The sequence below is a fragment of the Pseudophryne corroboree genome, unplaced genomic scaffold (assembly GCF_028390025.1).
Source record: "Pseudophryne corroboree isolate aPseCor3 unplaced genomic scaffold, aPseCor3.hap2 scaffold_1713, whole genome shotgun sequence".
In the NCBI taxonomy this organism is placed as follows: Eukaryota; Metazoa; Chordata; class Amphibia; order Anura; family Myobatrachidae; genus Pseudophryne; species Pseudophryne corroboree.
In genome coordinates, this window is record NW_026968349.1 from 25298 (window position 1) to 51378 (window position 26081).

The window sequence follows — 26081 nt, forward strand, 5'->3', positions numbered from 1 at the left end:
CCATTTTAATAATCGGGTAAAGAAAATTAATTGGATTTTTGAAAGAAAACAATACTGTCAATATACTATTAAAACAAATTAAAATGGTAAAAGTTATTGTACTTTAAGTAAAAATAAAAGCTAAAATATCAATCCCAGTTTTGGATTACTTTAATGAACAAAAAAAAATGCATATAGCAGAGGATAGTTTCAATCTGCCTACCTCTGGGTTATGGACCCAGCATGCTTCCATTACAGTACTCTGCTGCACATGTAAGTGCAAGAGATCCTGAAGCACTCACTCATCATGGGAAAGTACCAATGTGTTTCTTCATTGGTTGATGGAAGAAACATCTTACAAAAACTCTCCACATTATTGACTTTTTAAAATGTTTCTAGGAATCGTTCTAGATGAATGCTTATTAGCCTTTGTCAGTAAGTACTTTTGCAAAGTGTCGCTGTGGCGCAATCAGTTAGTGTGTAAGGCTATTAACCAAAAGGTTGGTGGTTCAATCCCACCCAGGGACATAATTGACCTTGTTATCAGATTTTGGTGATCTTTAAGCAGACAAGTCAAAATTTCAAACCCCCTGTTATGGTGTAGGGTACCTGGCCTTCTCTGATGTAATCAGAGTTAGATTTGATTCAGTGATTTTATAAAAACAGCTAGGAAGCACAATTTAGCAGTGGGTTGCAGAGAAAAAGAAATATGCTGGCAGAAAAATCCAATTGAGTGATTAAACAGCTCTTCATTTTCTGGCTTTATTTTTATGCTAACTAATTTGTTCTCTGAAAAGTGTCCACAAAGCCAAGTATCTGATTAACATATTTGTAGGGATGGTTTTTCACCTATTACTAAATTAAACTTGCTTCATTGGAAAGGCAGCAAGATGCATCCTCATTTCAATATCTACTGAAATAATACAGGTTGACACCAGGAAACATTAACGCCACTGCATCCTTGCTGCTTTCTCATGTGGAAGTCTGTTTAATGTGAAAACAAGGTGATATCTAATTAGCACACAGGTAAGGAATTAAGAAAATCTTTATTTAAGGGTAAAGATGTTTCTCACAAAATCATTGCCCCAATGCATCATTGAAATTCAAGCTGGAAAGATGATTTTAATATATCACTTGTACATTTTGTATTGCTCTTCTGGTGACAATGTAGTTTGTTTTTGTCAATTACCATTTTAATAATAGGGTAAAGAAAATTAAGTGGATTTTTGAAAGAAAACAATACTGTCAATATACTATTAAAACAAATTAAAATGGTAAAAGTTATTGTACTTTAAGTAAAAATAAAAGCTAAAATATCAATCCCAGTTTTGGATTACTTTAATGAACAAAAAAAAAATGCATATAGCAAAGGATAGTTTCAATCTGCCTACCTCTGGGTTATGGGCCCAGCATGCTTCCATTGCAGTACTCTGCTGCACATGTAAGTGCAAGAGATCCTGAAGCACTCACTCATCATGCGAAAGTACCAATGTGTTTCTTCATTGGTTGCTGGAAGAAACATCTTACAAAAACTCTCCAGATTATTGACTTTTTAAAGTTTTTCTAGGAAACGTTCTAGATGAAAGCTTATTAGTCTTTGTCAGTATATTCTTTTTGCAAAGTGTCTCTGTGGCGCAATCGGTTAGTGTGTTCAGCTATTAATCAAAAGGTTGGTGGTTCAATCCCACCCAGGGACGTAATTGACCTTGTGATCAGATTTTGGTGATATTTAAGTAGACAAGTCAAAATTGCAAACCCCCTCTTATAGTGTAGGGTACCTGGCCTTCTCTGATGTAATCAGAGTTAGATTTGATTAAGTGATTTTATAAAAAAACAGCTAGGAAGCACAATTTAGCAGTGGGTTGCAGAGAAAAAGAAAAATGCTGGCAGAAAAATACAATTGAGTGATTAAACAGCTCTTCATTTTCTGGCTTTATTTTTATGATAACAAATTTGTTCTCTGAAAAGTGTCCACAAAGCCAAGTATCTGATTAACATATTTGTAGGGATGGTTTTTCACCTATTACTAAATTAAACTTGCTTCATTGGAAAGGCAGCAAGATGCATCCTCATTTCAATATCTACTAAAATAATACAGGTTGACACCAGGAAACATTAACGCCACTGCATCCTTGCTGCTTTCTCATGTGGAAGTCTGTTTAATGTGAAAACAAGGTGATATCTAATTAGCACACAGGTAAGGAATTAAGAAAATCTTTATTTAAGGGTAAAGATGTTTCTCACAAAATCATTGCCCCAATGCATCATTGAAATTCAAGCTGGAAAGATGATTTTAATATATCACTTGTACATTTTGTATTGCTCTTCTGGTGACAATGTAGTTTGTTTTTGTCAATTACCATTTTAATAATAGGGTAAAGAAAATTAAGTGGATTTTTGAAAGAAAACAATACTGTCAATATACTATTAAAACAAATTAAAATGGTAAAAGTTATTGTACTTTAAGTAAAAATAAAAGCTAAAATATCAATCCCAGTTTTGGATTACTTTAATGAACAAAAAAAAAATGCATATAGCAAAGGATAGTTTCAATCTGCCTACCTCTGGGTTATGGGCCCAGCATGCTTCCATTGCAGTACTCTGCTGCACATGTAAGTGCAAGAGATCCTGAAGCACTCACTCATCATGCGAAAGTACCAATGTGTTTCTTCATTGGTTGCTGGAAGAAACATCTTACAAAAACTCTCCAGATTATTGACTTTTTAAAGTTTTTCTAGGAAACGTTCTAGATGAAAGCTTATTAGTCTTTGTCAGTATATTCTTTTTGCAAAGTGTCTCTGTGGCGCAATCGGTTAGTGTGTTCAGCTATTAATCAAAAGGTTGGTGGTTCAATCCCACCCAGGGACGTAATTGACCTTGTGATCAGATTTTGGTGATATTTAAGTAGACAAGTCAAAATTGCAAACCCCCTCTTATGGTGTAGGGTACCTGGCCTTCTCTGATGTAATCAGAGTTAGATTTGATTAAGTGATTTTATAAAAAAACAGCTAGGAAGCACAATTTAGCAGTGGGTTGCAGAGAAAAAGAAAAATGCTGGCAGAAAAATACAATTGAGTGATTAAACAGCTCTTCATTTTCTGGCTTTATTTTTATGATAACAAATTTGTTCTCTGAAAAGTGTCCACAAAGCCAAGTCTCTGATTAACACCTTTGTAGGGATGGTTTTTCACCTATTACTAAATTAAACTTGCTTCATTGGAAAGGCAGCAAGATGCATCCTCATTTCAATATCTACTGAAATAATACAGGTTGACACCAGGAAACATTAACGCCACTGCATCCTTGCTGCTTTCTCATGTGGAAGTCTGTTTAATGTGAAAACAAGGTGATATCTAATTAGCACACAGGTAAGGAATTAAGAAAATCTTTATTTAAGGGTGAAGATGTTTCTCACAAAATTGTTGCCCCAATGCATCATTGAAATTCAAGCTGGAAAGATGATTTTAATATATCACTTGTACATTTTGTATTGCTCTTCTGGTGACAATGTAGTTTGTTTTTGTCAGTTACCATTTTAATAATCGGGTAAAGAAAATTAATTGGATTTTTGAAAGAAAACAATACTGTCAATATACTATTAAAACAAATTAAAATGGTAAAAGTTATTGTACTTTAAGTAAAAATAAAAGCTAAAATATCAATCCCAGTTTTGGATTACTTTAATGAACAAAAAAAAATGCATATAGCAGAGGATAGTTTCAATCTGCCTACCTCTGGGTTATGGACCCAGCATGCTTCCATTACAGTACTCTGCTGCACATGTAAGTGCAAGAGATCCTGAAGCACTCACTCATCATGGGAAAGTACCAATGTGTTTCTTCATTGGTTGATGGAAGAAACATCTTACAAAAACTCTCCACATTATTGACTTTTTAAAATGTTTCTAGGAATCGTTCTAGATGAATGCTTATTAGCCTTTGTCAGTAAGTACTTTTGCAAAGTGTCGCTGTGGCGCAATCAGTTAGTGTGTAAGGCTATTAACCAAAAGGTTGGTGGTTCAATCCCACCCAGGGACATAATTGACCTTGTTATCAGATTTTGGTGATCTTTAAGCAGACAAGTCAAAATTTCAAACCCCCTGTTATGGTGTAGGGTACCTGGCCTTCTCTGATGTAATCAGAGTTAGATTTGATTCAGTGATTTTATAAAAACAGCTAGGAAGCACAATTTAGCAGTGGGTTGCAGAGAAAAAGAAATATGCTGGCAGAAAAATCCAATTGAGTGATTAAACAGCTCTTCATTTTCTGGCTTTATTTTTATGCTAACTAATTTGTTCTCTGAAAAGTGTCCACAAAGCCAAGTATCTGATTAACATATTTGTAGGGATGGTTTTTCACCTATTACTAAATTAAACTTGCTTCATTGGAAAGGCAGCAAGATGCATCCTCATTTCAATATCTACTGAAATAATACAGGTTGACACCAGGAAACATTAACGCCACTGCATCCTTGCTGCTTTCTCATGTGGAAGTCTGTTTAATGTGAAAACAAGGTGATATCTAATTAGCACACAGGTAAGGAATTAAGAAAATCTTTATTTAAGGGTAAAGATGTTTCTCACAAAATCATTGCCCCAATGCATCATTGAAATTCAAGCTGGAAAGATGATTTTAATATATCACTTGTACATTTTGTATTGCTCTTCTGGTGACAATGTAGTTTGTTTTTGTCAATTACCATTTTAATAATAGGGTAAAGAAAATTAAGTGGATTTTTGAAAGAAAACAATACTGTCAATATACTATTAAAACAAATTAAAATGGTAAAAGTTATTGTACTTTAAGTAAAAATAAAAGCTAAAATATCAATCCCAGTTTTGGATTACTTTAATGAACAAAAAAAAAATGCATATAGCAAAGGATAGTTTCAATCTGCCTACCTCTGGGTTATGGGCCCAGCATGCTTCCATTGCAGTACTCTGCTGCACATGTAAGTGCAAGAGATCCTGAAGCACTCACTCATCATGCGAAAGTACCAATGTGTTTCTTCATTGGTTGCTGGAAGAAACATCTTACAAAAACTCTCCAGATTATTGACTTTTTAAAGTTTTTCTAGGAAACGTTCTAGATGAAAGCTTATTAGTCTTTGTCAGTATATTCTTTTTGCAAAGTGTCTCTGTGGCGCAATCGGTTAGTGTGTTCAGCTATTAATCAAAAGGTTGGTGGTTCAATCCCACCCAGGGACGTAATTGACCTTGTGATCAGATTTTGGTGATATTTAAGTAGACAAGTCAAAATTGCAAACCCCCTCTTATAGTGTAGGGTACCTGGCCTTCTCTGATGTAATCAGAGTTAGATTTGATTAAGTGATTTTATAAAAAAACAGCTAGGAAGCACAATTTAGCAGTGGGTTGCAGAGAAAAAGAAAAATGCTGGCAGAAAAATACAATTGAGTGATTAAACAGCTCTTCATTTTCTGGCTTTATTTTTATGATAACAAATTTGTTCTCTGAAAAGTGTCCACAAAGCCAAGTATCTGATTAACATATTTGTAGGGATGGTTTTTCACCTATTACTAAATTAAACTTGCTTCATTGGAAAGGCAGCAAGATGCATCCTCATTTCAATATCTACTAAAATAATACAGGTTGACACCAGGAAACATTAACGCCACTGCATCCTTGCTGCTTTCTCATGTGGAAGTCTGTTTAATGTGAAAACAAGGTGATATCTAATTAGCACACAGGTAAGGAATTAAGAAAATCTTTATTTAAGGGTAAAGATGTTTCTCACAAAATCATTGCCCCAATGCATCATTGAAATTCAAGCTGGAAAGATGATTTTAATATATCACTTGTACATTTTGTATTGCTCTTCTGGTGACAATGTAGTTTGTTTTTGTCAATTACCATTTTAATAATAGGGTAAAGAAAATTAAGTGGATTTTTGAAAGAAAACAATACTGTCAATATACTATTAAAACAAATTAAAATGGTAAAAGTTATTGTACTTTAAGTAAAAATAAAAGCTAAAATATCAATCCCAGTTTTGGATTACTTTAATGAACAAAAAAAAAATGCATATAGCAAAGGATAGTTTCAATCTGCCTACCTCTGGGTTATGGGCCCAGCATGCTTCCATTGCAGTACTCTGCTGCACATGTAAGTGCAAGAGATCCTGAAGCACTCACTCATCATGCGAAAGTACCAATGTGTTTCTTCATTGGTTGCTGGAAGAAACATCTTACAAAAACTCTCCAGATTATTGACTTTTTAAAGTTTTTCTAGGAAACGTTCTAGATGAAAGCTTATTAGTCTTTGTCAGTATATTCTTTTTGCAAAGTGTCTCTGTGGCGCAATCGGTTAGTGTGTTCAGCTATTAATCAAAAGGTTGGTGGTTCAATCCCACCCAGGGACGTAATTGACCTTGTGATCAGATTTTGGTGATATTTAAGTAGACAAGTCAAAATTGCAAACCCCCTCTTATGGTGTAGGGTACCTGGCCTTCTCTGATGTAATCAGAGTTAGATTTGATTAAGTGATTTTATAAAAAAACAGCTAGGAAGCACAATTTAGCAGTGGGTTGCAGAGAAAAAGAAAAATGCTGGCAGAAAAATACAATTGAGTGATTAAACAGCTCTTCATTTTCTGGCTTTATTTTTATGATAACAAATTTGTTCTCTGAAAAGTGTCCACAAAGCCAAGTCTCTGATTAACACCTTTGTAGGGATGGTTTTTCACCTATTACTAAATTAAACTTGCTTCATTGGAAAGGCAGCAAGATGCATCCTCATTTCAATATCTACTGAAATAATACAGGTTGACACCAGGAAACATTAACGCCACTGCATCCTTGCTGCTTTCTCATGTGGAAGTCTGTTTAATGTGAAAACAAGGTGATATCTAATTAGCACACAGGTAAGGAATTAAGAAAATCTTTATTTAAGGGTGAAGATGTTTCTCACAAAATTGTTGCCCCAATGCATCATTGAAATTCAAGCTGGAAAGATGATTTTAATATATCACTTGTACATTTTGTATTGCTCTTCTGGTGACAATGTAGTTTGTTTTTGTCAGTTACCATTTTAATAATCGGGTAAAGAAAATTAATTGGATTTTTGAAAGAAAACAATACTGTCAATATACTATTAAAACAAATTAAAATGGTAAAAGTTATTGTACTTTAAGTAAAAATAAAAGCTAAAATATCAATCCCAGTTTTGGATTACTTTAATGAACAAAAAAAAATGCATATAGCAGAGGATAGTTTCAATCTGCCTACCTCTGGGTTATGGACCCAGCATGCTTCCATTACAGTACTCTGCTGCACATGTAAGTGCAAGAGATCCTGAAGCACTCACTCATCATGGGAAAGTACCAATGTGTTTCTTCATTGGTTGATGGAAGAAACATCTTACAAAAACTCTCCACATTATTGACTTTTTAAAATGTTTCTAGGAATCGTTCTAGATGAATGCTTATTAGCCTTTGTCAGTAAGTACTTTTGCAAAGTGTCGCTGTGGCGCAATCAGTTAGTGTGTAAGGCTATTAACCAAAAGGTTGGTGGTTCAATCCCACCCAGGGACATAATTGACCTTGTTATCAGATTTTGGTGATCTTTAAGCAGACAAGTCAAAATTTCAAACCCCCTGTTATGGTGTAGGGTACCTGGCCTTCTCTGATGTAATCAGAGTTAGATTTGATTCAGTGATTTTATAAAAACAGCTAGGAAGCACAATTTAGCAGTGGGTTGCAGAGAAAAAGAAATATGCTGGCAGAAAAATCCAATTGAGTGATTAAACAGCTCTTCATTTTCTGGCTTTATTTTTATGCTAACTAATTTGTTCTCTGAAAAGTGTCCACAAAGCCAAGTATCTGATTAACATATTTGTAGGGATGGTTTTTCACCTATTACTAAATTAAACTTGCTTCATTGGAAAGGCAGCAAGATGCATCCTCATTTCAATATCTACTGAAATAATACAGGTTGACACCAGGAAACATTAACGCCACTGCATCCTTGCTGCTTTCTCATGTGGAAGTCTGTTTAATGTGAAAACAAGGTGATATCTAATTAGCACACAGGTAAGGAATTAAGAAAATCTTTATTTAAGGGTAAAGATGTTTCTCACAAAATCATTGCCCCAATGCATCATTGAAATTCAAGCTGGAAAGATGATTTTAATATATCACTTGTACATTTTGTATTGCTCTTCTGGTGACAATGTAGTTTGTTTTTGTCAATTACCATTTTAATAATAGGGTAAAGAAAATTAAGTGGATTTTTGAAAGAAAACAATACTGTCAATATACTATTAAAACAAATTAAAATGGTAAAAGTTATTGTACTTTAAGTAAAAATAAAAGCTAAAATATCAATCCCAGTTTTGGATTACTTTAATGAACAAAAAAAAAATGCATATAGCAAAGGATAGTTTCAATCTGCCTACCTCTGGGTTATGGGCCCAGCATGCTTCCATTGCAGTACTCTGCTGCACATGTAAGTGCAAGAGATCCTGAAGCACTCACTCATCATGCGAAAGTACCAATGTGTTTCTTCATTGGTTGCTGGAAGAAACATCTTACAAAAACTCTCCAGATTATTGACTTTTTAAAGTTTTTCTAGGAAACGTTCTAGATGAAAGCTTATTAGTCTTTGTCAGTATATTCTTTTTGCAAAGTGTCTCTGTGGCGCAATCGGTTAGTGTGTTCAGCTATTAATCAAAAGGTTGGTGGTTCAATCCCACCCAGGGACGTAATTGACCTTGTGATCAGATTTTGGTGATATTTAAGTAGACAAGTCAAAATTGCAAACCCCCTCTTATAGTGTAGGGTACCTGGCCTTCTCTGATGTAATCAGAGTTAGATTTGATTAAGTGATTTTATAAAAAAACAGCTAGGAAGCACAATTTAGCAGTGGGTTGCAGAGAAAAAGAAAAATGCTGGCAGAAAAATACAATTGAGTGATTAAACAGCTCTTCATTTTCTGGCTTTATTTTTATGATAACAAATTTGTTCTCTGAAAAGTGTCCACAAAGCCAAGTATCTGATTAACATATTTGTAGGGATGGTTTTTCACCTATTACTAAATTAAACTTGCTTCATTGGAAAGGCAGCAAGATGCATCCTCATTTCAATATCTACTAAAATAATACAGGTTGACACCAGGAAACATTAACGCCACTGCATCCTTGCTGCTTTCTCATGTGGAAGTCTGTTTAATGTGAAAACAAGGTGATATCTAATTAGCACACAGGTAAGGAATTAAGAAAATCTTTATTTAAGGGTAAAGATGTTTCTCACAAAATCATTGCCCCAATGCATCATTGAAATTCAAGCTGGAAAGATGATTTTAATATATCACTTGTACATTTTGTATTGCTCTTCTGGTGACAATGTAGTTTGTTTTTGTCAATTACCATTTTAATAATAGGGTAAAGAAAATTAAGTGGATTTTTGAAAGAAAACAATACTGTCAATATACTATTAAAACAAATTAAAATGGTAAAAGTTATTGTACTTTAAGTAAAAATAAAAGCTAAAATATCAATCCCAGTTTTGGATTACTTTAATGAACAAAAAAAAAATGCATATAGCAAAGGATAGTTTCAATCTGCCTACCTCTGGGTTATGGGCCCAGCATGCTTCCATTGCAGTACTCTGCTGCACATGTAAGTGCAAGAGATCCTGAAGCACTCACTCATCATGCGAAAGTACCAATGTGTTTCTTCATTGGTTGCTGGAAGAAACATCTTACAAAAACTCTCCAGATTATTGACTTTTTAAAGTTTTTCTAGGAAACGTTCTAGATGAATGCTTATTAGTCTTTGTCAGTATATTCTTTTTGCAAAGTGTCTCTGTGGCGCAATCGGTTAGTGTGTTCAGCTATTAATCAAAAGGTTGGTGGTTCAATCCCACCCAGGGACGTAATTGACCTTGTGATCAGATTTTGGTGATATTTAAGTAGACAAGTCAAAATTTCAAAAACCCCTGTTATGGTGTAGGGTACCTGGCCTTCTCTGATGTAATCAGAGTTAGATTTGATTCAGTGATTTTATAAAAACAGCTAGGAAGCACAATTTAGCAGTGGTTTGCAAAGAAAAAGAAATATGCTGGCAAAAAAATCCAATTGAGTGATTAAACAGCTCTTCATTTTCTGGCTTTATTTTTATGCTAACAAATTTGTTCTCTGAAAAGTGTCCACAAAGCCAAGTATCTGATTAACATCTTTGTAGGGATGGTTTTTCACCTATTACTAAATTAAACTTGCTTCATTGGAAAGGCAGCAAGATGCATCCTCATTTCAATATCTACTGAAATAATACAGGTTGACACCAGGAAACATTAACGCCACTGCATCCTTGCTGCTTTCTCATGTGGAAGTCTGTTTAATGTGAAAACAAGGTGATATCTAATTAGCACACAGGTAAGGAATTAAGAAAATCTTTATTTAAGGGTGAAGATGTTTCTCACAAAATCGTTGCCCCAATGCATCATTGAAATTCAAGCTGGAAAGATGATTTTAATATATCACTTGTACATTTTGTATTGCTCTTCTGGTGACAATGTAGTTTGTTTTTGTCAATTACCATTTTAATAATAGGGTAAAGAAAATTAAGTGGATTTTTGAAAGAAAACAATACTGTCAATATACTATTAAAACAAATTAAAATGGTAAAAGTTATTGTACTTTAAGTAAAAATAAAAGAGCAAAAATATCAATCCCAGTTTTGGATTACTTTAATTAACAAAAAAAAATGCATATAGCAGAGGATAGTTTCAATCTGCCTACCTCTGGGTTATGGGCCCAGCATGCTTCCATTGCAGTACTCTGCTGCACATGTAAGTGCAAGAGATCCTGAAGCACTCACTCATCATGGGAAAGTACCAATGCGTTTCTTCATTGGTTGATGGAAGAAACATCTTACAAAATCTCTCCAGATTATTGACTTTTTAAAGTTTTCTAGGAATTGTTCTAGATGAATGCTTATTAGCCTTTGTCAGTATGTACGTTTGCAAAGTGTCTCTGTGGTGCAATCGGTTAGTGTGTTTGGTTATTAACCAAAGGGTTGGTGGTTCAATCCCACCCAGGGATGTTATTGACCTTGTCATCAGATTTTGGTGATCTTTAAGTAGACAAGTCAAAATTTCAAACCCCGTCTTATGGTGTAGGGTACCTGGCCTACTCTGATGTAATCAGAGTTAGATTTGATTAAGTGATTTTATCAAAAAACAGCTAGGAAGCACAATTTAGCAGTGGGTTGCAGAGAAAATGAAATATGCTGGCAGAAAAATCCAATTGAGTGATTAAACAGCTCTTCATTTTCTGGCTTTATTTTTATGCTAACAAATTTGTTCTCTGAAAAGTGTCCACAAAGCCAAGTATCGGATTAACATCTTTGTAGGGATGGTTTTTCACCTATTACTAAATTAAACTTGCTTCATTGGAAAGGCAGCAAGATGCATCCTCATTTCAATATCTACTGAAATAATACAGGTTGACACCAGGAAACATTAACGCCACTGCATCCTTGCTGCTTTCTCATGTGGAAGTCTGTTTAATGTGAAAACAAGGTGATATCTAATTAGCACACAGGTAAGGAATTAAGAAAATCTTTATTTAAGGGTGAAGATGTTTCTCACAAAATCGTTGCCCCAATGCATCATTGAAATTCAAGCTGGAAAGATGATTTTAATATATCACTTGTACATTTTGTATTGCTCTTCTGGTGACAATGTAGTTTGTTTTTGTCAATTACCATTTTAATAATCGGGTAAAGAAAATTAAGTGGATTTTTGAAAGAAAACAATACTGTCAATATACTATTAAAACATATTAAAATGGTAAAAGTTATTGTACTTTAAGTAAAAATAAAAGAGAAAAAATATCAATCCCAGTTTTGGATTACTTTAATTAACAAAAAAAAATGCATATAGCAGAGGATAGTTTCAATCTGCCTACCTCTGGGTTATGAACCCAGCATGCTTTCATTACAGTACTCTGCTGCACATGTAAGTGCAAGAGATCTTGAAGCACTCACTCATCATGGGAAAGTAACAATGTGTTTCTTCGTTGGTTGATGGAAGAAACATCTTACAAAAACTCTCCAGATTATTGACTTTTAAAAGTTTTTCTAGGAAACGTTCTAGATGAATGCTTATTAGCCTTTGTCAGTATGGACTTTTGCAAAGTGTCTCTGTGGCGCAATTGGTTAGTGTGATTGGTTATTAACCAAAGGGTTGGTGGTTCAATCCCACCCAGGGATGTAATTGACCTTGTTATCAGATTTTGGTGATCTTTAAGTAGACAAGTCAAAATTTCAAAAACCCCTGTTATGGTGTAGGGTACCTGGCCTTCTCTGATGTAATCAGAGTTAGATTTGATTCAGTGATTTTATAAAAACAGCTAGGAAGCACAATTTAGCAGTGGTTTGCAGAGAAAAAGAAATATGCTGGCAAAAAAATCCAATTGAGTGATTAAACAGCTCTTCATTTTCTGGCTTTATTTTTATGCTAACAAATTTGTTCTCTGAAAAGTGTCCACAAAGCCAAGTATCTGATTAACATCTTTGTAGGGATGGTTTTTCACCTATTACTAAATTAAACTTGCTTCATTGGAAAGGCAGCAAGATGCATCCTCATTTCAATATCTACTGAAATAATACAGGTTGACACCAGGAAACATTAACGCCACTGCATCCTTGCCGATGATAACCTCAAGTTGGGTCATTCGGTGCTGCAGAGTCGTACGCACTCTTCCACCCGTTCAAGAGCTTTGGTATAACCCCATGGTTCTTAATGTGACCCCAGCATCCTCTAGGTCGTATGAGAAAATAGGATTTTAATACCTACCGGTAAATCCTTTTCTCTTAGTCTGTAGAGGATGCTGGGCACCCGTCCCAGTCCATACTGTGTCTGCAGTTATTACTTGTGGTTATACACATGTTGTGTTATGGTTCTGGTCAGCTTTTTGCTGCAATTGTTCATGCCGTTGGCTTGTGTTCTGTTGAATGCCACGTTCTGCGGCATGCTTAAGGTGTGAGCTGGTAAGATGCTCACCTTAGTTTAACAATAAATCCTTTCCTCGAAATGTCCGTCTCCCTGGGCACAGTTCCTATAACTGGAGTCTGGAGGAGGGGCATAGAGGGAGGAGCCAGTTCACACCCTTTGATAGTCTTAAAGTGCCCATGTCTCTTGCGGATCCCGTCTATACCCCATGGTTCTTAATGTGACCCCAGCATCCTCTACGGACTAAGAGAAAAGGATGCCCTTGCGCACTATCCTGACTTCTCCTCCCGTCTGCTTACTTTGTGCCTTCCAACGCACAATGCGAACTACAGGTGGTGCTGCAGGGCCCACACCCTTTTACTTGCCTTACAGAACAGCTCTGGAGCTGTTACAGTGCCCAGCTGCTGCAAGAAATCAGCTTGAATGCTTCAGGGGATGGGGCATGGCCAACATGAGCCCCACACCAAAGGAGGGTGTGGGTGTTTAATGAGAACTAGGGGTCATCCAAGCACTGCAAAAGGCCGCCATGCCCTGCACGCCCCTTTTCTCTTTTCATATGCAGATGAGGGTTCCAGCCAACTTTGGCCCACTGCTTGGATAACATCACTGTATGCAAATCCGTCTGCTGCAGACCTTCCCCCAGGAATGCTTGTACTTGATGTTGCATATGGTTTGATATTTGATGGTGCTTCAGTATTAGGCAGCCTTCCGCCCTCCCATGTTCATCTGAAAAGATGTGGTCTCCCTGCAGTTGTTGTCCCCAGACGAGAGTTCCCTTGTGCTTCCTCAGTTGAATCTCCTTAACTTGACGGGGGAGGGGCTGCCCGAGCAGCCACCCTCCCCAGCCCTATCCCAACTCATACTTATTTTGCATATGAGATCTCTTGATCATGAAGATTGTTCTCACAGGGTGAGGTTCATCCATTATATTTTAAAATAGGAAGGTACAAATTACATATTTGAATTGCATTTATGTGCTTGATTCAAATGTCCCCCCCCCCCTTCCATTCTCAATTGTGCCCGTCAGCAGCTATTCTAAGGTTGCTGCCAATGGGTGTGACACATTAATTTCTTCTGTGGGGTACACTGGACTCCACAAGGATTCACATTGGGGTGTAGAGTAGGATCTTGATCTGAGGCACCAACCGGCTCAAAGCTTTTGACTGTTCCCAAGATGCTCAGTGCATTCTCCTCTATAACCCCGCTTCCATGAACAGGGAGCTCAGTTTGTAGTTGGTGCCTTCAGTAGCAGGCCACTTAACAGGGGCCTGCCTCAGGCAGCCTATTCTTAGCTATAAATTTTGACAAGAAAAGAAGAACTTGTTTTATGAGAATCTACAAGGGCTGCAGCAGGCTAGGTCTAATAGACATCTTTACTGCAGCTTCATCACTCCCAGCGGCGCTGTATACTCCCATGCCCTGGTTGCTGGGTCACTGCAGCGGAGGCTCCGGTTTCATCCTAAGGTCAGTCACACACACACCACCCTTCCGGATCACGAGGCCGCTGATGAAGGGGAGCGTGGCCGTAGGGGGTGGACCGTGTGCGCACTGGCGTGGACACTGATTACTGGGCAGCCGCTCCACTAGCCACCAGGTACAGTTAAGGAGCACAGGTCTGGGGGTTTTTCTCCTATATTAACCCAATTTTGTACTGCCCGCAGCGCATTGTGATAGGTAATAGGGCCTGATTCAGGTTGGATTGCAATCACAATAAGCGATCCAACTGCAAAAATTGCTAAGAGCATACGCATGTGCCTGCATTTTCTGTGGCACCCCGCAGAGAATGCGATCGCCTCTGCCTGTCAATCGGGGCGGGGGGGGGGGGATAGGTGGGTCAGCAACACTCCATTTCCAAGTCAGGGATGGAGCGGTGCGGGGGCAAGGCTTCAAAATGGGGTCTGCAACGGAGGAGACACAGGGGGCGTGGTCACAGCGGCTGTATGACATCACATTCAGCCGCTGTGATCACAAAAATGGTGGCGGCTTCCTGCGCGCACATACAGTCTGCACCAGCAGGAGGCTACATCATTTTTTATGATCACGCTGAACTGCAGTGCGACTGCAATTACAGCATGGACAAGAAGGGAGGCGTCATGCTGGGTGGCCATGCCCTTTCACTGTGCAGGAGCCAGCACCGCTCACACACTAGTCCCCGGGTGCAGCCCCCAACCCCCGGGACACCCGGAGCAACAAAATGTAGAATCAGGCCACCAGGCCACGCCCCTACCTATGAAACCATGCCTCCTTTTTACCATTGCGCTGCTTATCTGCGCGCACTGCATTACAATCTCCCTCGCCACCTCTCTGGGTGTCACCAGTGATAGTGACACCTCTGCCATGCTTGTAGCAGCTGGTCCTAAGATCTACGCCTCAAGCCCTGAGTGTTTGCCCTTGTGACTTGTTGATCATCATAGCGAAGCAGATGCTTACAGAAAACTGCAGGGGCTTAGATTGAAAATAAAAAAATTGATAGGTATAAGGTAGAGAGGAGCGGGTTCGGTTCTCCGAGAACCGAATTCCCCACGAACTCCACGTTGTTTACACTGGTCCGAGGCAGGCTCGGTTGTTCCCGCCTGACTCGGAAAACCTGAAAAAGGGAAAATGTCATCATCCCGCTGTCGGATTCTCGCGAGATTCGGATTCCATATAAAGAGCTGCGCGTTGCCGCCATTTTTACTCGTGCATTGAAGATAGAGCGGAATGGACGTGGCTATGTTCTCTCAGTGGAAATCTCAATATCAGTGCTCAGTATCAGTGGTTACTTATTGCTGCTCAGTAATACTAGTAGTGTGTCTCTCCTGCTCAGTGTCAGTTCTCAGTAGTATCCTCATCAGTGCTCAGTATCACTGCTCATTGTCTTGTGCTGCATTGTGGTGCTCAGCATACTACAGTACATTACTAATAGTCCAGTGCTGCATCTTGCTGCTCAGTGTCAGTTCTAGTATCCTCATCAGTGCTCACTATCACTGTTCATTGCATTTTGGTTTTCTGTATACTACAGTAACATAGTAATATAGTAACATATAGTAACATAGTTTTTGAGGTTGAATAGAGGCAAATTGCCCATCGTGTTCAACCTGTTTTAAGTTGTGATGATTCTACATACTTGCTGAATAATGTTTTATGACTAGTTAGCTACTATAACTCATGTTACCCCCGGATTAACCATGTTGATATTTTAAGTATTATAACCTTGGATAGCTTTTTCATTCAGAAATGTATCCATTCCTTTTTTAAATCCAATTACAGAGTCCACCATTACCACCTTCCCTGGCAGGGAATTCCACATCCTGATTGCCCTAACAGTGAAGATCATAGTATCTCACCTGGCAGGTAAGTAGGAGTTGGGCTAGAGCTGTGGAGGATTGCTGCTCGGGCACCCCCTGTCAAGTGAAGGAGATCCAACTGAGGCAGCACAAGGGAACTCTCGAAAGAAGAACAAGGCTAGAGGAAGATCTGAGACAAAGAAATCTGACTTTTACCAGAGCTGACCAGAGGAAAGCACAAACACAGTCCCCCACTACCACAAATAATGCAGTCGAGTTTCCCACATTTGGGGAAATCACAGGGGTCAGCATACCCAGAATGCAATGAATGAACCTCACCCTGGGAGAACAATCTTCATGACCATGGTATCTCCTATGCAAAATAAGTATGATTTGGGATAGGGCTGGGGAGGGCCGCTGCTCAGGCACATCTCTGTCAAGTAAAGGAGATTCAACTGAGGCAGCACAAGGGAACTCTCATCTGGGGACAACAACTGCAGGGAGAACACATATTTTCAGATGAAAATCTTGGTCATGCTCTGGTTTCTCTTCAGAACGAACAAATCTTTCGCCTTTTACTAAAGATTTCCGTGGAGAGGAGCAAAACTGAGTTTTACCTCAATTTTTGCATGCCCCATCTTTTTGGGGTTTCTTTTATCGGTTTAAAGATAGAATGAGTGTGCTTTAATGAAAGCTCATTTGCATAGAAATGACAGTAAATGTTTGTTTCTTTTCAAACAGAACTTTCTTGACCATGCTACTTGCTTGAAAGATCTGGGAGCACATGGAATACAGTACAAACCATGCTTATAGCAAGGAGAAGCCAGGTGAGAAATCTGCTTTCTTTCAAATTGGGCGCTCACTTTGATCTGAATGAGGACTGCTGGCATGGCACTCAGGCGACAGGTGGAATCTTGGTCATGCTCTGGTTTCTCTTCAGAACTAACAAATATTTCGCCTTTTATTAAAGATTTCCGTGGAGAGGAGCAAAACTGAGTTTTATCTCAATTTTTGCATGCCCCATATTATTGGGGTTTCTTTTATCAGTTTAAAGACAGAACGAGTGTGCTTTCTTGTTAGCTTTAATGTAAGTTTATTTGTATAACAATGACAGTAAATGTCTGTTTCTTTTCAAGCAGAACTTTCTTGACCATACTAATTGCTTGAAAGATCTGGGAGCACATGGAAAAGAGTACAAACCATGCTTATAGCAAGGGGAAGCCTGGTGAGAAATCTGCTTTCTTTCTTTCAAATTGGGTGCTCACTTTGAGCTGAATGAGGACTGCTGGCATCAGGGCCGGCTCTAGGCATGTTCGAATAGAGCGGCCGCGCAGGGCGCCACCCTTATGGGCGCCACGCGCTGGCGCCGCCATATTCGATGCTGGAGCCGGCCCTGTGTGTGTGCTGCTGCAGCATTTGGCGGTCGCGCTGTGTATGCGCGCTGCGCGGCGCCGGTATCTAACGTCAGACGCCGGCGCCGCGCATAGCCCGCCTGCACAAGTGGCCGCCCACCCGCCCGCCAGCCCGGACCCAGGCTCAGGCTCACTCGCCCGGCCTCCCGCCCGCCCGCCAGCGCTCCCACACAGGCGGACAGCAGTACTCCTCCCCAGCGCCGCAGGTATTTTTTTTTTTTGGGGGGGGGGGAGATCCGCACTGTGGGGGCATTTCTGGCACACAGGGGGCATTTTTGGTTATGTGGGGGCATTTCTGGCACTGTGGGGGCATTTCTGGCTCTGTGGGGGGCATTTCTGGCACTGTGGGGGCATTTCTGGCACTGTGGGGGCATTGCATATCTGGCTCTGTGGGGGCATATTTGGCACTGTGGGGACATATCAGGCACTGTGGGGACATTTCTGGCACTGTGGGGGCATTTCTGGCACTGTGTGGGCATTTCTGGCACTGTGGGGGCATTTCTGGCACTGTGGGGGCATTTATCTGGCTCTGTGGGGGCATTTATCTGGCTCTGTGGGGGCATTTATCTGGCTCTGTGGGGGCATTTATCTGGCACTGTGGGGGCATTTCTGGCACTGTGGGGGCATTTCTGGCACTGTGGGGACATATCAGGCACTGTGGGGGCATATCTGGCACTGTGGGGGCATATCTGGCACTGTGGGGGCATATCTGGCACTGTGGGGGCATTTCTGGCACTGTGGGGGCATTTCTGGCACTGTGGGGGCATTTATCTGGCTCTGTGGGGGCATTTATCTGGCACTGTGGGGGCATTTATCTGGCACTGGGGGCATTTATCTGGCACTGTGGGGGCATTTCTGGCACCGTGGGGGCATATCTGGCACTGTGGGGGCATATCTGGCACTGTGGGGACATATCTGGCACTGTGGGGGCATTTATCTGGCTCTGTGGGGGCATTTATGTATCAGGCACCGTGGGGGCATTTATGTATCAGGCACCGTGGGGGCATTTATGTATCATGCACCGTGGGGGCATTTATGTATCATGCACCGTGGGGGCATTTATGTATCAGGCACCGTGGGGACATTTATGTATCTGGCACCGTGGGGGCATTTATGTATCTGGCACCGTGGGGGCATTTATGTATCTGGCACCGTGGGGGCATTTATGTATCAGGCACCGTGGGGGCATTTATGTATCTGGCACCGTGGGGGCATTTATGTATCTGGCACCGTGGGGGCATTTATGTATCTGGCACCGTGGGGGCATTTCTTGCACTGTGGGGGCATTTCTTGCACTGTGGGGACATTTCTTGCACTGTGGGGGCATATCTTGCACTGTGAGGGCATTAATGTATGTGGCACTGTGGGGGCATATCTGCGCTGTGGGGGCATTTATCCATCTGGAACTGTGTGGCCATTTATGTAGCTGGCACTGCTGGGGGGCATGTCACGTGTAGCTGGCACTGCTGGGGGGCATGTCATGTGTAGCTGGCACTGCTGGGGGGCATATCATGTAGTGTTCCCGCTAGGCGTCTGTGGCTGGGCAGTGTGTCTCAGTGCTCTACCTGGCGCAATGTGTCTAACGTGCTCTTATAGGAGGTTCTACCTGGTGCAATGTGTATTAGCTGCACTACTGTGTGGTGTAATGTGAATTGCCACTATAATGTGGCTACGCACCTTCCCCACGAAGTAACTCCCCTAAATTTTTGCTGCGCGCCTTCGGCGCGCACTGTCCATGCTTTAGCGTGTGGAAATGGGAACAACAAGCATTACAGTATGTACATCATTTTGCCCACCTAACTTAAAAATGTGCCCTCCCTGTGATCAGCAACCTGCCCTAAAAAGTGAACACTAGCACGTGTAGCTGGCACTGCTGGAGGGCATGTCATGTGTAGCTGGCACTGCTGGGGGACGAGACGACGCCCACTTTTTCAAGAGGCCACACCCACTTTTCCAAGGGCGCGCGCGCCTTCGGCGCGCGCATGGGGGGGGGGCACTTTTAAATTTTCTCGCTCAGGGTGCTAGTAGGCCTGGAGCCGGCCCTGGCTGGCATGGCACTCAGGCGACAGGTGGAATCTTGGTCATGCTCTGGTTTCTCTTCAGAACGAACAAATCTTTCGCCTTTTACTAAAGATTTCCATGGAGAGGAGCAAAACTGAGTTTTATCTCAAATTTTGCATGCCCCATCTTATTGGGGTTTTATTTTATCGGTTTAAAGATAGAACGAGTGTGCTTTAATGTAAGCTCATTTGCATAGAAATGACAGTAAATGTTTGTTTCTTTTCAAACAGAACTTTCTTGACTATACTAATTGCTTGAAAGATCTGGGAACACATGGAAAAAAATACAAACCATGTTTATAGCTAGGGGAAGCCTGGTGAGAAATCTGCTTTCTTTCTTTCAAATTGGGTGCTCACTTTGAGCTGAATAAGAACTGCTGGCATGGCACTCAGGCGACAGGTGGAATCTTGGTCATGCTCTGGTTTCTCTTCAGAACGAACAAATCTTTCGCCTTTTACTAAAGATTTCCGTGGAGAGGAGCAAAACTGAGTTTTATCTCATTTTTTCCTTGCCCCATCTTATTGGGGTTTTATTTTATCTGTTTAAAGATAGAACGAGTGTGCTTTAATGTAAGCTCATTTGCATAGAAATTACAGTAAATGTTTGTTTCTTTTCAAACAGAACTTTCTTGACCACACTAATTGCTTGAAAGATCTGGGAGCACATGGAAAAGAGTACAAACCATGTTTATAGCAAGGGTAAGCCTGGTGAGAAATCTGCTTTCTTTCATTCAAATTGGGTGCTCACTTTCAGCTGAATGAGAACTGCTGGCATGGCACTCAGGCGACAGGTGGAATCTTGGTCATGCTCTGGATTCTCTTCAGAACTAACAAATATTTCGCCTTTTATTAAAGATTTCCGTGGAGAGGAGCAAAACTGAGTTTTATCTCAATTTTTGCATGCCCCATATCATACCTCCCAACTGTCCCGATTTTCGCGGGACAGTCCCGTTTTTTGGGGACTGTCCCGCTGTCCCACCTGCGGGCCGCAGTGTCCCGCGGTGGGGAGGACAGTTGGGAGGCTCTGTCTGTCGCTGCCCTGCTTAGCAGAGCAGCGGTGAATAGACGCTGTGCGCATGCGCACAGCGTCTATTCACTGAAGTCAGAGGGAGAGGTGGCATGCCAGCGGCTCACAGAGCGCTGGGCATGCCCCCTCAGTGCCGAAAACGGGGGCGTGACTCGCGATCGCGGGTCCTCCCGCGAAGTCACACCCCCTTTTACTTAGGCCACGCTGCAATTGTTCATGCCGTTGGCTTGTGTTCTGTTGAATGCCACGTTCTGCGGCATGCTTAAGGTGTGAGCTGGTAAGATGCTCACCTTAGTTTAACAATAAATCCTTTCCTCGAAATGTCCGTCTCCCTGGGCACAGTTCCTATAACTGGAGTCTGGAGGAGGGGCATAGAGGGAGGAGCCAGTTCACACCCTTTGATAGTCTTAAAGTGCCCATGTCTCTTGCGGATCCCGTCTATACCCCATGGTTCTTAATGTGACCCCAGCATCCTCTACGGACTAAGAGAAAAGGATGCCCTTGCGCACTATCCTGACTTCTCCTCCCGTCTGCTTACTTTGTGCCTTCCAACGCACAATGCGAACTACAGGTGGTGCTGCAGGGCCCACACCCTTTTACTTGCCTTACAGAACAGCTCTGGAGCTGTTACAGTGCCCAGCTGCTGCAAGAAATCAGCTTGAATGCTTCAGGGGATGGGGCATGGCCAACATGAGCCCCACACCAAAGGAGGGTGGGGGTGTTTAATGAGAACTAGGGGTCATCCAAGCACTGCAAAAGGCCGCCATGCCCTGCACGCCCCTTTTCTCTTTTCATATGCAGATGAGGGTTCCAGCCAACTTTGGCCCACTGCTTGGATAACATCACTGTATGCAAATCCGTCTGCTGCAGACCTTCCCCCAGGAATGCTTGTACTAGATGTTGCATATGGTTTGATATTTGATGATGCTTCAGTATTAGGCAGCCTTCCGCCCTCCCATGTTCATCTGAAAAGATGTGGTCTCCCTGCAGTTGTTGTCCCCAGACGAGAGTTCCCTTGTGCTTCCTCAGTTGAATCTCCTTAACTTGACGGGGGAGGGGCTGCCCGAGCAGACACCCTCCCCAGCCCTATCCCAACTCATACTTATTTTGCATATGAGATTTCTTGATCATGAAGATTGTTCTCACAGGGTGAGGTTCATCCATTATATTTTAAAATAGGAAGGTACAAATTACATATTTGAATTGCATTTATGTGCTGGATTCAAATGTCCCCCCCCCCCTTCCATTCTCAATTGTGCCCGTCAGCAGCTATTCTAAGGTTGCTGCCAATGGGTGTGACACATTAATTTCTTCTGTGGGGTACACTGGACTCCACAAGGATTCACATTGGGGTGTAGAGTAGGATCTTGATCTGAGGCACCAACCGGCTCAAAGCTTTTGACTGTTCCCAAGATGCTCAGTGCATTCTCCTCTATAACCCCGCTTCCATGAACAGGGAGCTCAGTTTGTAGTTGGTGCCTTCAGTAGCAGGCCACTTAACAGGGGCCTGCCTCAGGCAGCCTATTCTTAGCTATAAATTTTGACAAGAAAAGAAGAACTTGTTTTATGAGAATCTACAAGGGCTGCAGCAGGCTAGGTCTAATAGACATCTTTACTGCAGCTTCATCACTCCCAGCGACGCTGTATACTCCCGTGCCCTGGTTGCTGGGTCACTGCAGCGGAGGCTCCGGTTTCATCCTAAGGTCAGTCACACACACACCACCCTTCCGGATCACGAGGCCGCTGTTGAAGGGGAGCGTGGCCGTAGGGGGTGGACCGTGTGCGCACTGGCGTGGACACTGATTACTGGGCAGCCGCTCCACTAGCCACCAGGTACAGTTAAGGAGCACAGGTCTGGGGGGTTTTCTCCTATATTAACCCAATTTTGTACTGCCCGCAGCGCATTGTGATAGGTAATAGGGCCTGATTCAGGTTGGATTGCAATCACAATAAGCGATCCAACTGCAAAAATTGCTAAGAGCATACGCATGTGCCTGCATTTTCTGCGGCACCCCGCAGAGAATGCGATCGCCTCTGCCTGTCAATCGGGGCGGGGGGGGGGGGATAGGTGGGTCAGCAACACTCCATTTCCAAGTGAGGGATGGAGCGGTGCGGGTGCAAGGCTTCAAAATGGGGTCTGCAATGGAGGAGACACAGGGGGCGTGGTCACAGCGGCTGTATGACATCACATTCAGCCGCTGTGATCACAAAAATGGTGGCGGCTTCCTGCGCGCACATACAGTCTGCACCAGCAGGAGGCTACACCATTTTTTATGATCACGCTGAACTGCAGTGCGACTGCAATTACAGCATGGTCAAGAAGGGAGGCGTCATGCTGGGTGGCCATGCCTTTTCACTGTGCAGGAGCCAGCACCGCTCACACACTAGTCCCCGGGTGCAGTCCCCAACCCCCGGGACACCCGGAGCAACAAAATGTAGATTCAGGCCACCAGGCCACGTCCCTACCTATGAAACCATGCCTCCTTTTTACCATTGCGCTGCTTATCTGCGCGCACTGCATTACAATCTCCCTCGCCACCTCTCTGGGTGTCACCAGTAATAGTGACACCTCTGCCATGCTTGTAGCAGCTGGTCCTAAGATCTACGCCTCAAGCCCTGAGTGTTTGCCCTTGTGACTTGTTGATCATCATAGCGAAGCAGATGCTTACAGAAAACTGCAGGGGCTTAGATTGAAAATAAAAAAATTGATGGGTATAAGGTAGAGAGGAGCGGGTTCGGTTCTCCGAGAACCGAATTCCCCACGAACTCCACGTGGTTTACACTGGTCCGAGGCAGGCTCGGTTGTTCCCGCCTGACTCGGAAAACCTGAACAAGGGAAAATGTCATCATCCCGCTGTCGGATTCTCGCGAGATTCGGATTCCATATAAAGAGCTGCGCGTTGCCGCCATTTTTACTCGTGCATTGAAGAGAGAGCGGAATGGACGTGGCTATGTTCTCTCAGTGGAAATCTCAATAGCAGTGCTCAGTATCAGTGGTTACTTATTGCTGCTCAGTAATACTAGTAGTGTGTCTCTCCTGCTCAGTGTCAGTTCTCAGTAGTATCCTCATCAGTGCTCAGATCACTGCTCATTGTCTTGTGCTGCATTGTGGTGCTCAGCATACTACAGTACATTACTAATAGTCCAGTGCTGCATCTTGCTGCTCAGTGTCAGTTCTAGTATCCTCATCAGTGCTCACTATCACTGTTCATTGCATTTTGGTTTTCTGTATACTACAGTAACATAGTAATATAGTAACATATAGTAACATAGTTTTTGAGGTTGAATAGAGGCAAATTGCCCATCGTGTTCAACCTGTTTTAAGTTGTGATGATTCTACATACTTGCTGAATAATGTTTTATGACTAGTTAGCTACTATAACTCATGTTACCCCCGGATTAACCATGTTGATATTTTAAGTATTATAACCTTGGATAGCTTTTTCATTCAGAAATGTATCCATTCCTTTTTTAAATCCAATTACAGAGTCCGCCATTACCACCTTCCCTGGCAGGGAATTCCACATCCTGATTGCCCTAACAGTGAAGATCATAGTATCTCACCTGGCAGGTAAGTAGGAGTTGGGCTAGAGCTGTGGAGGATTGCTGCTCGGGCACCCCCTGTCAAGTGAAGGAGATCCAACTGAGGCAGCACAAGGGAACTCTCGAAAGAAGAACAAGGCTAGAGGAAGATCTGAGACAAAGAAATCTGACTTTTACCAGAGCTGACCAGAGGAAAGCACAAACACAGTCCCCCACTACCACAAATAATGCAGTCGAGTTTCCCACATTTGGGGAAATCACAGGGGTCAGCATACCCAGAATGCAATGAATGAACCTCACCCTGGGAGAACAATCTTCATGACCATGGTATCTCCTATGCAAAATAAGTATGATTTGGGATAGGGCTGGGGAGGGCCGCTGCTCAGGCACATCTCTGTCAAGTAAAGGAGATTCAACTGAGGCAGCACAAGGGAACTCTCATCTGGGGACAACAACTGCAGGGAGAACACATATTTTCAGATGAAAATCTTGGTCATGCTCTGGTTTCTCTTCAGAACGAACAAATCTTTCGCCTTTTACTAAAGATTTCCGTGGAGAGGAGCAAAACTGAGTTTTACCTCAATTTTTGCATGCCCCATCTTTTTGGGGTTTCTTTTATCGGTTTAAAGATAGAATGAGTGTGCTTTAATGAAAGCTCATTTGCATAGAAATTACAGTAAATGTTTGTTTCTTTTCAAACAGAACTTTCTTGACCATGCTACTTACTTGAAAGATCTGGGAGCACATGGAATACAGTACAAACCATGCTTATAGCAAGGAGAAGCCAGGTGAGAAATCTGCTTTCTTTCAAATTGGGCGCTCACTTTGATCTGAATGAGGACTGCTGGCATGGCACTCAGGCGACAGGTGGAATCTTGGTCATGCTCTGGTTTCTCTTCAGAATGAACAAATCTTTCGCCTTTTATTAAAGATTATCCGTGGAGAGGAGCAAAACTGAGTTTTATCTCAATTTTTGCATGCCCCATATTATTGGGGTTTCTTTTATCAGTTTAAAGACAGAACGAGTGAGCTTTCTTGTTGGCTTTAATGTACGTTTATTTGTATAACAATGACAGTAAATGTCTGTTTCTTTTCAAGCAGAACTTTCTTGACCATACTAATTGCTTGAAAGATCTGGGAGCACATGGAAAAGAGTACAAACCATGCTTATAGCAAGGGGAAGCCTGGTGAGAAATCTGCTTTCTTTCTTTCATATTGGGTGCTCACTTTGAGCTGAATGAGGACTGCTGGCATGGCACTCAGGCGACAGGTGGAATCTTGGTCATGCTCTGGTTTCTCTTCAGAACGAACAAATCTTTCGCCTTTTACTAAAGATTTCCGTGGAGAGGAGCAAAACTGAGTTTTATCTAAATTTTTGCATGCCCCATATTATTGGGGTTTCTTTTATCTGTTTAAAGACAGAACGAGTGTGCTTTCTTGTTAGCTTTAATGTAAGTTGCCATAGATGCAGTGAAACACGCGTGTAGGGCACGGCGTGTCCTCGTGTATTTGACTCATGTGAAATGTTATAAAACAAAAATATATGATTATGATGTTAGCTGTTAGTCTCCACTAATAGGGAATAGAAGCTGAGCTATAAGAAAGGAATACACTAGATATGATGTCACTTAGCAATTACAATGTCTAAAGTGCATACAGATAGCTACTAATAACTCTTGATAAGAAAGTATATCAGTGTGGGTATATTTATATGATGGGATATTGGGACTAGTGAATATATATCACTCCTGCTGTCCAGATTGGCAATAACCAGACAATTATGATAAGAGTAGAGATGTCACATGGGCTGCTATAGATATTAATTTA

At 41.6% G+C, this 26081-nt stretch overlaps 10 non-coding genes across 10 annotated transcripts; 8 read left to right on the top strand and 2 right to left on the bottom strand.

The window, feature by feature from the left end:
- Nucleotides 1-16438: 16438 nt before the first annotated feature.
- On the bottom strand, nucleotides 16439-16602 carry LOC135002073 (U1 spliceosomal RNA). Its single transcript, XR_010203359.1, has one exon. It is a non-coding gene; the product is annotated as a U1 spliceosomal RNA (small nuclear RNA).
- A 144-nt stretch (nucleotides 16603-16746) lies between these two features.
- On the top strand, nucleotides 16747-16862 carry LOC135002072 (U5 spliceosomal RNA). Its single transcript, XR_010203358.1, has one exon. It is a non-coding gene; the product is annotated as a U5 spliceosomal RNA (small nuclear RNA).
- Nucleotides 16863-17132: 270 nt separating this feature from the next.
- On the top strand, nucleotides 17133-17248 carry LOC135002078 (U5 spliceosomal RNA). The gene has a single exon (XR_010203364.1). It is a non-coding gene; the product is annotated as a U5 spliceosomal RNA (small nuclear RNA).
- A 2459-nt stretch (nucleotides 17249-19707) lies between these two features.
- LOC135002077 (U5 spliceosomal RNA) lies at nucleotides 19708-19823 on the top strand. Its single transcript, XR_010203363.1, has one exon. It is a non-coding gene; the product is annotated as a U5 spliceosomal RNA (small nuclear RNA).
- Nucleotides 19824-20098: 275 nt separating this feature from the next.
- Nucleotides 20099-20214, top strand: LOC135002076 (U5 spliceosomal RNA). Its single transcript, XR_010203362.1, has one exon. It is a non-coding gene; the product is annotated as a U5 spliceosomal RNA (small nuclear RNA).
- Nucleotides 20215-20489: 275 nt separating this feature from the next.
- LOC135002080 (U5 spliceosomal RNA) lies at nucleotides 20490-20602 on the top strand. The gene has a single exon (XR_010203366.1). It is a non-coding gene; the product is annotated as a U5 spliceosomal RNA (small nuclear RNA).
- A 3839-nt stretch (nucleotides 20603-24441) lies between these two features.
- LOC135002081 (U1 spliceosomal RNA) lies at nucleotides 24442-24605 on the bottom strand. The gene has a single exon (XR_010203367.1). It is a non-coding gene; the product is annotated as a U1 spliceosomal RNA (small nuclear RNA).
- Nucleotides 24606-24749: 144 nt separating this feature from the next.
- LOC135002074 (U5 spliceosomal RNA) lies at nucleotides 24750-24865 on the top strand. The gene has a single exon (XR_010203360.1). It is a non-coding gene; the product is annotated as a U5 spliceosomal RNA (small nuclear RNA).
- Nucleotides 24866-25135: 270 nt separating this feature from the next.
- Nucleotides 25136-25252, top strand: LOC135002079 (U5 spliceosomal RNA). The gene has a single exon (XR_010203365.1). It is a non-coding gene; the product is annotated as a U5 spliceosomal RNA (small nuclear RNA).
- A 286-nt stretch (nucleotides 25253-25538) lies between these two features.
- Nucleotides 25539-25654, top strand: LOC135002075 (U5 spliceosomal RNA). The gene has a single exon (XR_010203361.1). It is a non-coding gene; the product is annotated as a U5 spliceosomal RNA (small nuclear RNA).
- The last annotated feature ends 427 nt before the right edge of the window (nucleotides 25655-26081 follow it).